The sequence below is a fragment of the Rhinolophus sinicus genome, linkage group LG01 (genome assembly GCF_036562045.2).
Source record: "Rhinolophus sinicus isolate RSC01 linkage group LG01, ASM3656204v1, whole genome shotgun sequence".
Taxonomy (NCBI): Eukaryota; Metazoa; Chordata; class Mammalia; order Chiroptera; family Rhinolophidae; genus Rhinolophus; species Rhinolophus sinicus.
The window spans coordinates 79101132-79115584 of record NC_133751.1 but is presented as its reverse complement, the minus strand read 5'-3'; the positions used below and the strand labels follow the sequence as shown (position 1 = coordinate 79115584).

General features: G+C 41.1%; 1 protein-coding gene across 4 annotated transcripts in view; it reads left to right on the top strand.

Annotated features, from left to right (window-relative positions):
* Positions 1-377: 377 nt before the first annotated feature.
* TMEM45A (transmembrane protein 45A) overlaps positions 378-14453 on the top strand; it is an 85983-nt gene continuing 71907 nt past the window's right edge. For all 4 annotated transcript variants that reach the window (XM_074332868.1, XM_019756483.2, XM_019756478.2 and 1 more), the window contains exon 1: positions 378-725. The gene's annotated coding sequence lies outside the window, so the exon portion shown is untranslated. The remainder of the gene's footprint in view (positions 726-14453) is intronic.

Genomic DNA, 14453 nt, shown 5'->3' with positions numbered 1-14453 from the left:
CCCAAGTCCCTGCCCCTCGGCACCGCAGGGAATTCAAGCGAGCGCCAGGCGCGCCTTGATGTCATCCCAAGAACCGATTTAAATCATGCTGTTCAAACAAAACAGCCTAACTGCCTAAAAGGATGGGTACAACACGGGCCTGGGTGCGGAGGGCCCCCTTTCGGCCCCGGGCCCCCTCTAGGGCTTGCGGCCGCCAAGTGCCACATCAGCGCCCGCGCTGCACTTCCAGGTTCCCGAAGAGGATGGAGCGAGCTGGCCCGGGGGGCGGGGGCGGGCCCGAGGCCGGCTGGAGTGGCGGGCCGGCGGGCCACTAGGCGGCAAGCGAGGCGCCACGGCCACCAATCAGCTGGAGGTTCGGGTAGCTGCCGCGGCCGAGGTTTGTGCCCCGCGGGGAACCAGATGAGGCACATCTGGACAGCTGCGCTGAGGAAGTGTGCAGCCCCTTCGCGGGCCGGACTTCAGCTGAGCACGTCCACCACGTCCTCTCCTGGCCACTTATTATTTATTCATTTCCCCCCAAAAGCAAACAAGGATCCAAGTTTTAAACTTTCCCTCCCTCCCCGCTAATGCGAGAGGGAGCCAGATCCTATCCAACACACAGTTTAATTTTCATGGGGCTCTGGGATCAAAAGAACAGAAACAGCAACAACAAAAGCCCAGCCGCTGTCTGATTTAAAACTGGCAAAGCGGGGGAAATAAAGTGTTGAGTAAACAGACCGAGTTGGGTAAGTTTTGGATACGTGCTGTCTCTCGTATTTCCCCTGCTGTGATTTCTATTCTGTCTTTTTGCTGTTTTCACTCGTCTTCTCTTCATCAGGGAAAGGAAAATATCTCTTGCTGCCACAAACTCCTCAGACCCTTGGCTTCCTGTTCTCCTGCTTTGCTAAGATTGTAATTTAATTTAACTTTTGGTCATTTGTATGCCACTTTTAAAATTCCTGGTAATTGAAATTTAATGTATATCCTGTTGTAAGACTCTCCTAACTTCAAAGTCGAACCTACCGATAAACTTATTTTTCTATTTTCTTTCTGGGAAAGAGTATACATTTGTAAAGCTGAAATCTTTATACATCCTCAGCTCTCTGACTGTTTTGATGGAAGATTGAGAAATTTACGGAGCTTAGTCACAGTTAACAAAACTTTTGCTTCTGTTACTAGGATGTTTAGTATTAGATTATTTAAAACCTCAATTATATAGGTAATTGCTGTTTCATTTAATTTGAATGTAGTTGTAACCCAAATGTATCTTTTGCTAAAAAACACCTTAAACATGTGACAAATAACTAACAGTGTGTGTCAATAACATATACCGTAGTTATATATTAATCCTATAAATCTATCAATATAATATTCAGAATGATTGTTAGATGTGTATGCTCGCAGTTAGTTCTGGTATATATTTCAGGATTTAGAAATGGAAATTATGGCAAATATTGAACTAGGTGAATGGCCTGAGGCCCATTCCATTCGAAACATATATAGTTCTATCTGTTTAAGCAACATTTTGGATTTGAGACTTTGTCATATATTATTACTGTCATGAGAGATGTGGCCAGAATTGATCTATAATTTTTGGTTCAGAAAGCAGTAAGTGAGAATTTTTGAAGCAGTAGGTACCATAATTGCAAGTTACAGAATATGTTTTTGATTCAGAAAGGCAATGCATACAGCGGGTAGAACCATCGAAATGGTTTTCAGGCATGCGAGGTTAGAAGGAACAGTGTTGTAGAGAAACAATATACAAGGCCAGCTGGCTTGGTTTAATTCATAACCACACTGTTTGACATTGGGCAAGCTACTCAGCCCATCCGTGCCTCAGTTTCCACCTCTGTAATGTGGAGATAATAGCAGCACCCACCTTGTGGGGTTGTCTTGAGGACTGAGTGAGTTGACATATGTTAAACACTGAGAATAATTCTGGCACATCGTCAGTCTGTGCTGTTGTACTCACTCTTCATTGCCTTTCTTTCTAGTTTTCTCTGCTGCACGTCAGTTTCCCAGCCACCATTCTGACCTCTATGCTAGTAACCAGTGTTTACTGAGAGCTGACCACTTGTTAGTGATGCACTGTATAAAGCTGTAAAGGAGAGAGTCTTTTGAGGGGAGTGAAGTAGAACTTATCAAATGCCTTAGATTTAGAAGGTTCTGGGAGTGCAGAGGATGGAAAGAGGACATCTTATTGTAGGATGGCTTCATGGAAGGGTTGGCATTTCTGGGAAAAGATTTTGCCAAACAGTTTTAATGAGGGGAAAGGTATCATAGAATAGCAGCTAGCAGGCATACTACAGTGTTTCGCCAAAAATAAGACCTACCCTGAAAATAAGCCCCAGTTGAGATTGTCAGCCAGACAGATGCATTTAGTATATATGACGATGGTCCAGAAGAAGATGACATGACTGTATTAGAAGAAATGTAGATTGATGTACATGAAACAATAAGACATGCCCTGAAAATATGCCCTAATGCGTCTTTTGGAGCACAGATTAATATAAGACCCTGCCTTATTTTTGGGAAAATACGGTAGGAGGAAGGGAAAGCCTGGGGAAAGCACTGAGGATCTATCTTCCCAGGCATTGCGTTGTGATGCAGAATAATCTGTGAAGGTTAGTGGGAAGAGAGGTTGGAAACATGGGAGAGGTGGGAGAAGATGGCATGGAGAGCCCAAAGGGGAAGGAGAGGCTTGGGAGGTAGGTTGATGGGAAATGGCAAGCTGAACTGGCAGCGGTTACATAGCGGCATTGTTTCTGGAATGATCAATCTCTGGAGTCTGATCTCCACATCTTGCCCAGCATACTCTAGTCATCTGCTCCACTGCTTCTGTGACCTGCCTTCAGGTCCAGCAAGCTGTGTGGGCAGAGCTGACCAATGAGTCTGGGTCCCACTTTTGGACTCATTCTGTGGTGGCTGTCTTGGAGGTCTGTCATTCTGGACTATTACTTTTCAGAAATAGGCCAGGTCCTAAAGTGTTTGATATGGATGATTGTTTCACCCCTCCCCTTCCCCCAAACCACACAGTGTTTGCAGAATAGCTGTTTCTTATTCTGCTGAGAGAATTGTCTATTCACATGTTAATACTTACAACTTCATAATTTACAATTATTGAAGGAGATAAGACTTGTAGTATATACCTAAGTGGAAAGTCAGTTTGGAGAGCTCTTGCTTTCTCTTCCTCCAGGGCACTGAGCTGTGTCAGACCGAACCTGAGTCTGGCCCTGGTATGGCTGCTGACCACCTGTGTGACTTCAGGCAAGACACTGAGCCATTATGGCCCTCTTTTTGCCATCATCTGTAAAAGGATCTGTAAGGTCCCTTCTCCCTTGGATGATCTTTTATTCTTCTCCCTTCATCTCTGGGACAGTCTGTTGCTTACAGATGGCTATTTGATACATCTATGGCTAATGTTTTCTGACCACTTAATTCATGGCAGACATTGTTCTGAGTGCTTTAGATGTCTTAGCACATGTAAGCCTCTCAACAAACCTGTGAGAGTTGGTACCTATTAGGTGAGGAGACAGAGGCACAGGCAGATTAAGCAATTTGCCCAAGGTCACACAGTGGCAGATGCAGACATGGACAGTGTTATGCCAGAGCCCAAGCCTTAACCACTGGTCTACACTGCCTTAGGTTTAATACAGCGGGGCTGCTTGTCTTGTTTGTGGCGATGGTCAGGAAGTTCATGGAAGGAGGATCATTGGAGGAACTGAGTTGGTAAAATTTCCCTGGAAGGGAAATTCCAACATGAGTCTTGTTTATGGGATGTGCTGCACATGGAGACAGAAGACGTTTTATTTATTAGGTGGAGCTCATCGCAGATAAGCACTCTGTCTTTTCATCTTGTTTGAACAGAACCATCATAGTCCCTGGATTTATAGTAGACGTTCAATAAAGGTCAGTTGAGGGTTTGTCTCCTTTGAAAAACTGACACAGTGTATGAGTCAAAAGTAATGGTTTCCCTTTTATTTATTTACCTGCTTTCTTCCCATTCTACAACTCTTTGTTAACTTTTGTTCGTAGTTTGGTCAATATCCTTCCAGTCCTTCTCCAAGAGTCAACTCACAGGTGTAGAACTAAACACAAATATAATTAAAAATATAAATGGGACCACGGTGTTTTTATTTTAAAAAACAGAGTAACTATGAAATGTTCCCAAGCCTGTGGAAAAATGGGGCAGATGCCAGGTACACATTCTACTCCTAGTTTTTGGACATTCTGGTTTCTTGTCCTATTTCTGGAGATGCTCTGGTTTGGGGATAAGAACTTCTCCTGGTGAAGGACCAATGTAGGGCTATTTTAGGTGTCCCATTATTAATCATACCCAGTCTGGATTTCACATCTTTTAGAGAATTCATTATTGAAGTTTTTAATGTATTGAATTAACTTTGAAATATTATTTGGAAAATATTTTCATTTGCTTTTTATCTCATTACTTTAATGTAGTCACTCTTTTTAGTATAACACACTAAGCACACAGACTTTGGAGTCAGAATGTGAGGGTTTCAATCCCAGATCTGCTTCTTACTAGTGTACCTCGAGCAAGTCACTTTTTCTTTGAGGCTTTATTATCTGTAAAATGGGCATATCAATAGGCATTAAGTGAGAAAATAAATATAAATTATTTAGCATAGTGTCTGAATCACAGTAAAGCCTATACATGTTAGTATTTCATTTTTTTAAAGTACAATTTATCAAACTTTTTCTTTTTCCCCCCTTTCTTCTGCCTCCCCACAACCCCACCCCTCGAGTTCAAGCCATTGTTTCTCAGTCTAGTTGTGTAGGACACAGCTCCCTGGCCCATGCTGGTATTATGACCCTTGCTCTAACCCGGGCTGAGGGAATCTGTCACCAGTCATCGGTCGGCTGTTCACAGCAGCTCACGGCAGCTCTCGCCGGCTGCCGGCCACTTACGCTGGCTGTGGGCCACTCACGCTGGCTGCTGGCCGCTCAACCCGACACTCAGTAGCCCACGGTAGCCCACAGCAGCTCATGCTGACCTCTGGCTCCTCATGGCAGCCCAGCTCCAGGGAGAGCTGTTGTTCACAATCTTAGCTGTAGAGGGCGCAGCTCAGTGGCCCATGTGGGAATAGAACCGGTAACCTCGGCGTTAGGAAATTGGCGATCCAACCACCTGAGGCACCAGGGCCGGCTTTATTTCATTTTTTTATTATGGTAAAATATAACGTAAAATTTGGCATTTTAACCATTTCTAATTGTATAGTTCAGTGGTATTAAGTACATTCACACTGGTGTGCAATGATCACCACTATTCATTTTCAGAACTTTTTCATCAAACTTAAACTTCGTACTCATTAAATAATAACTCTATTATCCTTGCTGTCAGCCCTTGGCAACCACCATTCTACTTTCTGTCTGTATGAATTTGACTACCATCGGTGTCTCATATAAGTGGAATTAATGCAATATTTGTCCTTTTATGACTGGTTTATTTTACTTGCCGTATGTTTTCAATGTTCTTCCATATTGTAGCATGTGTCAGAATTTCATTATAGTCATACATCCCGTATAGATGGGGATCCATTCCGAGAAATGCTGGTTAGGCATTTTCGTTGTGTGAAGGTAGAGTGCACTTACACAAACCTAGGTGGTATGGTTCCCTATACACCTAGGCTAATACAGATGGCATAGCCTATTGCTTCTAGGTGACAAGTCTGTACAGTATATTACTGTACTGAATACTGTAGGCAATTATAACACAATGGTAAGGATTTGTGTATCTACCCAGAGAAAAGGTACATTAAAAAGTGTGTGTGTGCCCATGCATGTGCCAGAATGCATTGTGGGGAGCAGGAGGAGGGCTGTGGAGGGAGGAGCCATCTGAGTGAGAGTAGAGCTCAGGAGGAGGCAGGGAGGAAGGGAGCGAGGGAAGGACGAGAAAGGGAGAGAAGGGGAGAGCAGCAATCAAGAGACCCAGAGAGAGAAAACTTGAGATGAGAAATAATAAAAGGGAAAGGGGTGGAGGAGAGAGGGAGAAAGGGAGAGGCCCGGGAGGAAAGAGCTAAAGAGAAACTGAGGAAGGGAAGTGAGCTTGTGTGCATGGCATGTGTGTGCCCCTGTGTGTGGGGGGCTCCCCTTCTCCCCAGCCCTCTCCTGCTTTCGCACTAACTCCAGGCCCAGATACGCAGTAGGCACGGGGCAGACAGGCAGGATGCTGAACCCCTCGTTGATTTAAACCACCCAGAGCTAGCAGTAAGGTCAACATCTTAGTGGGGTCCAGCCTTTTCTTTCATCATCACAAATAAACTTTTTGCTTATAGTTCTTTTAATCTTACGGGACCACTGTCGTATATGTGGTCCGTTGTTGACAGAAACATCGTTATGTGGAGTGTGACTGTACTTTTTAAGCCTGAATAATATTCTCTTGTGTGTATACACCACATTTTGCTTATCTGTTCATCTGCTGATGGACATTTGGGTTGTTTCCATCTGTGGTGGGTAATTTTTGTGTCAATTTGACTAGGCCACAGTGCCCAGATATTTTGGTTCAATATTACTCTAGCTATTTTTGTGAAGTTATTGTTTTAGATGAGATTAACATGTAAATTAGTAGACAGTTGAGTAAAGCAGATTATCCTCCGTAATGTGGGTTGGCCTCATCCCATCATTTGAAGGCCTCGATACAAAAGGATTGACCTCCACTGAAGAAGAGGGAATTCTGCCAACAGACTGCCTTTGGACTTGAACTGCAGCACCAGTTCTTCCCTGGGTTTCCAGGTCGTTGGCCTGCCCTGAAGAGTTTGGACTTGCCAGACTCCAGTCACGTGAGATAATTTCTAAAATCAATCTCTCTCTCTCTCTATATATATATATGCTACGGTTCTATTTCTCTGGAGAACTTGACGAATACACTGTCTTTTGGCTATTGCGAATAATGCTGCTATGAACAGTGGTGTATAAATGTCTGTTGGAGTTCCTACTTTCAGTTCTTTTGGGTACATACCCAGAAATGGAATTGCAGGATCATAAACTAATTCAATTTTTCATTTTTTGAGGAACTGCCATACTCTTTTCCATAGCAGCTGCACCATTTTCCATTCCCTTTTGCAAGGCACAAGTGTTCCAGTTTCTTCACATCCTTGCCAACATTTGCTATTGTTTTTGTTTTTTTAATAATAGCCATCCTTGTGGGTATGAAGTGATATCTCATTGTGGTTTTGATTTGCATTTCCCTAATGATTAGTGATGCTGAGCATCTTTTCTTGAGCTTATTGGTCATTTGTGTATCTTCTTTGGAGGAATGTCTATTCATCTTTTGCTCATTCTTAAGTCAGGTTCCTTTTTTATTTTGGTGTTTATTTTTGGTTATTGAATTGTAGGAGTTCTTCATATGTTCTTAATATTAACTACTTATTAGATATATTATTTGCAGATATTTTCTTCCATTACCTGGTTTGCCTTTTTAGTCTGTTGATTGTGTCCTCTGATACTCAAAAGTTTTTTATTTTAATGTAGTCCAATTAATTTATTTTTTCTTTTGTTTCCTGTGGTTTTAGTGTTATACATCCAAGAAATCATTCCCAAATCAAATGTCATAAGGATTTTCTTCTAAGAGCTTTATAGTTTTAGTTCTGATGTTCAGTTTTTTTGTTTTTGTCTATTTTGAGTTAACTTTTATATATGATGGAGATAAGGGCCCAACTTTATTCTCTTGCATGTGGATATTTAAGCAATTTACTTATCAATCATTATAATGGTCATCTCTATATAAACATCATTAGCATAGATATAGCCATAGTATAAAAACATTGATTCATGCTTGACTTATTTTTAAAATTCTATCTAAAGTCCTATTTTTTTCCTCATAGAATTACTCAAAATTTCTACTCTTTTAATTGTTAATAGTCCCAAGGAAGAAAGATTATCCCTGTGTTGAAAAGACACTCGTTGCTGATAGCTTTTCTTCCTTCCACCCTTCTTTCCTTCCTTCCTTCCATCCTTTCTTTCTTCCTAGCCCTCCTTATCTTTCTTTGGCTTTGAGAATGAAAAAAGTAGTAATCTATGTATGTTGAAAAAATTGAAACAGAGTGTATAGAGTCAAAAGTAATGGTTTCCCATTTATTTACCTGCTTTCGTCTATCCCACTAATCTCCCCAGAGGTAACCTTTGTTAATAGTTTAGCCCTGTATCCTTCCAGACCTCCAAGAATCCACTTAAGTATAGATCTAAACATAAATATAATTTAAAAATGTAAATGAGACTATATTATATTTATTGTTCTGCTTTTGCTTTTTTTCACTCAACAATATCTGTGCACATACAAATACATACACATATACATGTATAATATACATATTGCAACTTGTCAGTTGAAACATACAGGTCTTTGTGAGCATATTTTGTCATGGAGAACAGACAGTGGAGCTCCAATGGAAGAATGTTCCTTTGCTGTAGAAGACCAAGCCACTTAGAGTAACAGTGGCATTGGGCTAAGCTTGTCAAGCCAGGCTTGTTTGCACTGTTTCCTCTCTCTGGACTTTGGCTTCTCTGTAAGTCATCTGACTGTTTCCATTCTCCTATTGCTTTCGGAGCTCCTTCCAAGGACTCTGACTGAGTGTCACTCAGCTGCCTCAGTGAAACACTGGAAGATGAGTTCTTTTTCATTCACCTGCCACCACTCTGACCAGCCTGGGCTCTTCTGGTACCATCAATTATTCTAAAGTGGAAAAGGTCCAGAAACAAATACTTCCTTTCTTCCTCGCTGTCTAGACCAAATGTTGCTATCCTCTATTGCTTTGTTTTTTCCTGTTTCTTATAAAAAGTGACCAGCACTTTCCATGGCAAGGAAGTGAGTGGTGTATCCTTACCTTTCTCCATGGTGCCTAAAATTCTATAGCTTCTAAAATATATATACATTACTGAATTCCCTTCAATACATGAGAAAATTGATTTTTAGAAAAGTAATGTTATATGCATAAGGAAATCGATGTTAAGAAAGGTAAATTTTGCTATTTGTCTAGTAAATGAGGAATATGAAAATTTATCTGATTGTAGTGTTCTTTTCATTAAACATTTCTGCAGCCTTCAAAAGATAGCACACTAAATATAATCAATAATGTAAAGATTTTGTAGGGTGTCAGTTGGGCACTTGTCTTATGAGGGAGAGCACTTCATGGATGGCATAGATGCCTGTCCACTGTGCTGTACACCTGAAGCTGAAGCTGAATAATATTGTATGTCAACTATAATTATATATGTATGTAGTCACAGGATGTGGAGTACAGCATAGGGAATAGAGTCAATGGAATTCAGAGGGATAATAGATTGGGGAAGGGGGGTTATCACTTTGTGAGGGGTGTAAATGTCTAACTATTACCTTGTTTTGTACACCTGAAACTAATAATAATAATAATAATAATAATAATAATAACAATAATAAAAAACACAGCACACTAGCCTTGAGAATTCTAGTCTTGTACCATGGTACATAACTAATTGTGTAGCTGAATCACCTGGGGAGCTTTTGAAAAAAACATGCCTGCTCTTGTCCCTCTCCGGGAGATTCTTTTTCACAGGTGTTGAAGGAGCCCAGGCATCTGTGAAAAGCTTCCAGGAGCAAGCTGATGCTTGGTCCAGATTTAGTCTAGTGGGAGTTTCCCAGCCAAAGGTAAAAACCCTTACAGGTAGTCTGGGATCCTTCATTCCCAATGCTCAGAACTGGCCCAAGCAGTCACAGTAGGAGAAAAGCTCTTCATAGGTCATAATTAAACAAGGAGGTGTGATGATGGGTGTTGACCAGATTTGTCATGGTGATCATTTCACAATATATACATATATTGAATCATGTTGTATACCTGAAACTACTATAATGTTATATGTCAACTATATCTCAGTTAAAAAACAGCAAAAAATAAATTGGATGGGAATCTCTTCTTCTTGGGGATGTTTACAGTGGTTCCTTTTTCATCGTATGGCCTCATTCCCATGAAAACTCACTTCTTTAAGCTGAAAAGTGAACTCTTTCTCACCAAATTATGTAGTGCTCCCTTAACTTCACTTTTCTCAGAGCCAAAGTACCCTCAGTGCTGTAGGTATTTCCCGGTAGTAACTTAGGTGTTTAAGAGGCATCTGAATTCCTTCCTAATGACCTGAAAGTATAATTAGTCTGTTTTATGACTTGAGTCAACAACGAGGGTGGCCAAACAGACCCAGTTCCTTGTGCAGAGAGACAGTGTCTGTCTCTGGCCTAGAGTCTACCACCAGTTACATTTTCAGTAAAAGGTATTATATTTAATTTGTCATAAATTTAATAGAAGAAAAAAAACAAGTGAAATGTAAGGAATTTCTGAATTTCAGGTGGTAAATTTTTTTTTAGAGGGTCAATTTAAAAAAAAATTTTTTTTAGTTTTTCAATTACAGTGGATATACAATATTATATTAGTTTCAGGGGTGCAACATAGTGATTAGACATTTATATACATTACGAAGTGATCACCACAATAAGTCTACCATCTGACACTAATACATAGTTATCACAATATTATTGACTATATTCCTTATGCTATATTCTACATCCCCATGACTATTTCGTAGCTACCAATTTGTACTTCTTAACACCCCCACACCCTTCACCCATCTCTCCAAACCACCCATCTGGCAACCATTAAAATGTTCTCTGTGTCTATGAGTCTGTTTCTATTTTGATTGTTCATTTATTTTATTCTTTAGATTCCATATATAAGTGAAAACATAACGTTTGTCTTTCTCTGTCTGACTTACTCCACTCAGTACAATAACCTCTAGGTCCATCTAAGGTTGTTGCAGATGGCAAGATTTCATTCCCTTTTATGGCTGGGTAATATTCCACTGTTTATATGTACCACCTCTTCTTTTCCATTCAGTCATTGATGGACACCTAGATTGCCTCCATATCTTGGCTACTGTAAATAATGCTGCAATAAACATATATGGATGTACATGTACCTTCAAAGTAGTGGTTTGGGTTTCTTCAGATAAATACCCAGAAGTGGGATTACTGGGACCTTCTTTGTCTCTTGTTATAGCCTTTATTTTAAAGTCTTTTTGTCTGAAATAAGTATTGCTACTCTAGTTTTTTTTGTTTATTTTCATTTCCATTTTCAAGAAATACCTTTTTCCATTCCTTTACTTTAAGTCTGTGTGGGTCGTTGGATCTGAAGTGAGTCTACTGTAGACAGTATATGTAAGGGTTTTGTTTTCTTATCCATTCAGACACCCTATGTCTTTTGTTTGGAGTACTTCATCCATTTACATTTAAAGTAAATATTGATACATATATCGTTATTGCCATTTTGTTATTCACATTTTTTATCTTTCTTCTTTTTCTTCTTCTTAAAGAAGTCCCCTTAATATTTCTTGTAATTCTGGTTTGAGGGTAATGAACTCCTTTAGATTTTTTCTTGTCTGGGAAGCTCCTTATCTCTCTTTCAATTTTAAATGATAGCTTTGCTGGATAGACTAACCTTGTATGTAGGTCCTTGCTTTCCATCACTTTGAATATTTTATGCCAACCCCTCTTGGCCTGCAAAGTTTCTGTTGAGAAATCAGCTAACAATCTTATGGGAGCTCCCTTGTAAGTAATTGACTGCCTTTCTCTTGCTGCTGATTCTCTTTTTGTCTTTAACCTTTGGTGTTTTAATTATGATGTGTCTTGGTATGGGCCTCTTTGAGTTCATCTTGTTTGGGACTCTCTGCACTTCCTGGGCTTGTACGTCTATTTCCTTCACCAGGTTAGGGTAATTTTCTGTCATTATTTTTTCAAATAGGTTTTCAATTCCATGCTCTCTTTTCCTTCTGGTAGTCCTATGATGTGAATGCCGGTACATTTGATGTTGTCCCAGAGGCCCCATATACTGTCCTCAATTTTTTTGATTCCTGTTTCTTTTTGCTGTTCTGATTGGGTGTTTCCTGTTACGTTATCTTCCAAATTGCTGATTTGAACCTCTGTTTCATGTAATCTATTGTTGATTCCCTCTAATGTATTCTTTATTTCAGTTATTGTATTCTTCATTTTGACTGGTTCTTTTCTATTTCTATTTTTATGTTGCCTATGTCTTTGTTGAAGTTTTTACTGAGATCATTGAGCATCCTTATTACCAGCGTTTTGAACTCTGCATCTGGTAGAGTGCTTCTCTCCATTTTGTTTAATTCTTTTTCTGGAGCTTTGTTCTGTTCTTTCATTTGGGATATGTTTCTTTGTCTCCCCTTTTTGGCTGCCTGCCCATGTTTGATTCTATGTATTAGGTAAAGCGGTTATGTCTCCCAGTCTTAGTAAATTGGCTTTACAAAATAGGTGTGCTGTGAGGCCCAGTGGCGCAGTCTCCCTGGTCACCTGAGCTGGATGCTGCAAGTATGTCCCTTGTATGGGTTATGTGTGCCCTCTTATTATAGTGGAGCCTTGGTTGCTGTTTGCACATCAATGGGTGGGATTGACCCTCAGGCTGATTGGTTGTGAGGACTGGCTGTAACTAGAATGGAGGAGCTGTTGTGCAGGTTGCTATAAAGCAAGATTGGCTCTGGCAGGGCTCTGCTGCCTGCCCAGTCTGCCCTTCACCTGTGTCATCTGTGGAGGTGGCCTGGTGGTGCTCCAGCTTGGTTTGAAGCTGGCCACCAGTTGTTCTGGCCCTGGGGCTTCTTGGGAGGGGCCCTGCTGCAGGCCAAGTTCAGCCTCTGCCTGTGCCCTGGCCCAGGCCACTTGGTATGAGCCACAGAGCGATCCACAGATGTCTCCCACTGGCGCTGGACTTGGAGGTTCTTTGGAAATGCTAAGCTGTGAACCAAGGCTAGCTGCCGCTAATGCTGGGCTTGGGGCTGCTCAGCTAGAGGTATGGGATACACTGAGGCGAGATGCTGCTTGTTTGGGGTTTGTGAACCTTTGAGAGACTTTAGGAAAGCCCGCAGCATGAGCCAAGACAGACTGTTTATATGGAAAAGCCACTGAAAGTGGCTTGGGTGGGTCCGCAAGTTAAATGGAGGGTGAGGTGGGGCTAATCTTCTGAGGCTAATGGATGACTCAGAATCAGAGGCCTTAGTGAGCAATAAGGGCTAAACAAAGGAGGCCAAGATCTGCTGACAGGTCTAAGGAAGTGGGCTAAGCCAGAGTCTAGAACCAGAAACCTTTGAAAACCAACAGGAGCGTACAGGGAGAGAAGTCAGCAAGGTCCCGTTAAGACTTTGACTAAGGATAAAGACGCGGAGTTTGACTTTATTAGCAGAGGTTTGAGGTTGGGTCAGAGAGTGGTTTTCTGGGGTCATGCGTGGGCTTAAGGCTCCAGAGGTCCATAACTGAGCTCCAAGCTTTGACTCTGAGCTGTCTATTGTCCCTCTGAGAATTGGTTTTTAATTTAGTTATCAGGTGTGATTCTCTGATGCATCACCAACCTGAAGTCCAGTTTGATGCCCTACCTACTGGATCTCTCTATTTAGATGCCTTGTTGCTAGAACAAACAAGAACAAAGAAGTTTTCTTCAGTTTGGCTGACATTCTTTCTTACTCTGCCTGTGCAGATATGTGATTTTTATTCATAGAACTTGTAAATCTCTTGGATGCTGGAAAATTGTTTCTTAAAATATTACAGCCCAGATCAATTCTTGGGAAAGTGCCTACTTGAAGATGGTGACAAAATATCATTACTATCATTTGACAGAAGTTTTACCTTCTTTAAGGGATTGGGACTAAAGGATCAGTCTTTGGGAAAATTGGAAGTCATTTTGTCTCTTAAAGGAGGTGTCTTATAGTCACTTTTTTTTTTTTTTTTTTTCACCTAGAAAGGAGGCTTTTGATCAGAGGTCTTGGAAAACTACTTATATTCCCAATATAACCGTAGTACGGATTGGTTAACCACACCTGGGAGGTAGGGATGGATGCTGGTCAGTATTCTCATAGTCACCACGATGGTTCCCATGGCAGAAAGGATTCACTCGCATCATCATCATCATCATCACAGTAATAATAATAACAACAACAGCAGCAGAAGCAGCAGCAACACTAGATGGTAGATGGAGTAAGTTTATCACTATAATTTCCTTCAAATTAACATTGATTGGAGGAGGTTCTGTTCATCTCTGGTGTTTTCCATGGAGAGAGAGAGAGATACCTAGGAGATTAAGAGAGAATGGGTACGGGGCGGCCAGATGGCTCAGTTGGTTAGAGCGCGAGCTCTCAACAACAAGGTTGCCAGTTCAATTCCTGCATGGGTGGGCTGCGCCCCCTGCAACTGAAGATTGAAAACAGTGACTGGACTTGGAGCTGAGCTGCGCCTTCCACAACTAGATTGAAGGACAGCTGCTTGGAGCTGATGGGCCCTGGAGAAACACACTGTTCCCCAATATTCTCCAATTAAAAACAAAACAAAACAAACAGAAAAAACAAACAAACAAGGGAAATTGGGCTTAAAAAAAAGAGAGAGAGAGAGCATGGGTAAGAGCATTCTGCCTCTATCTGATGAGCTCAGCACTATCTTC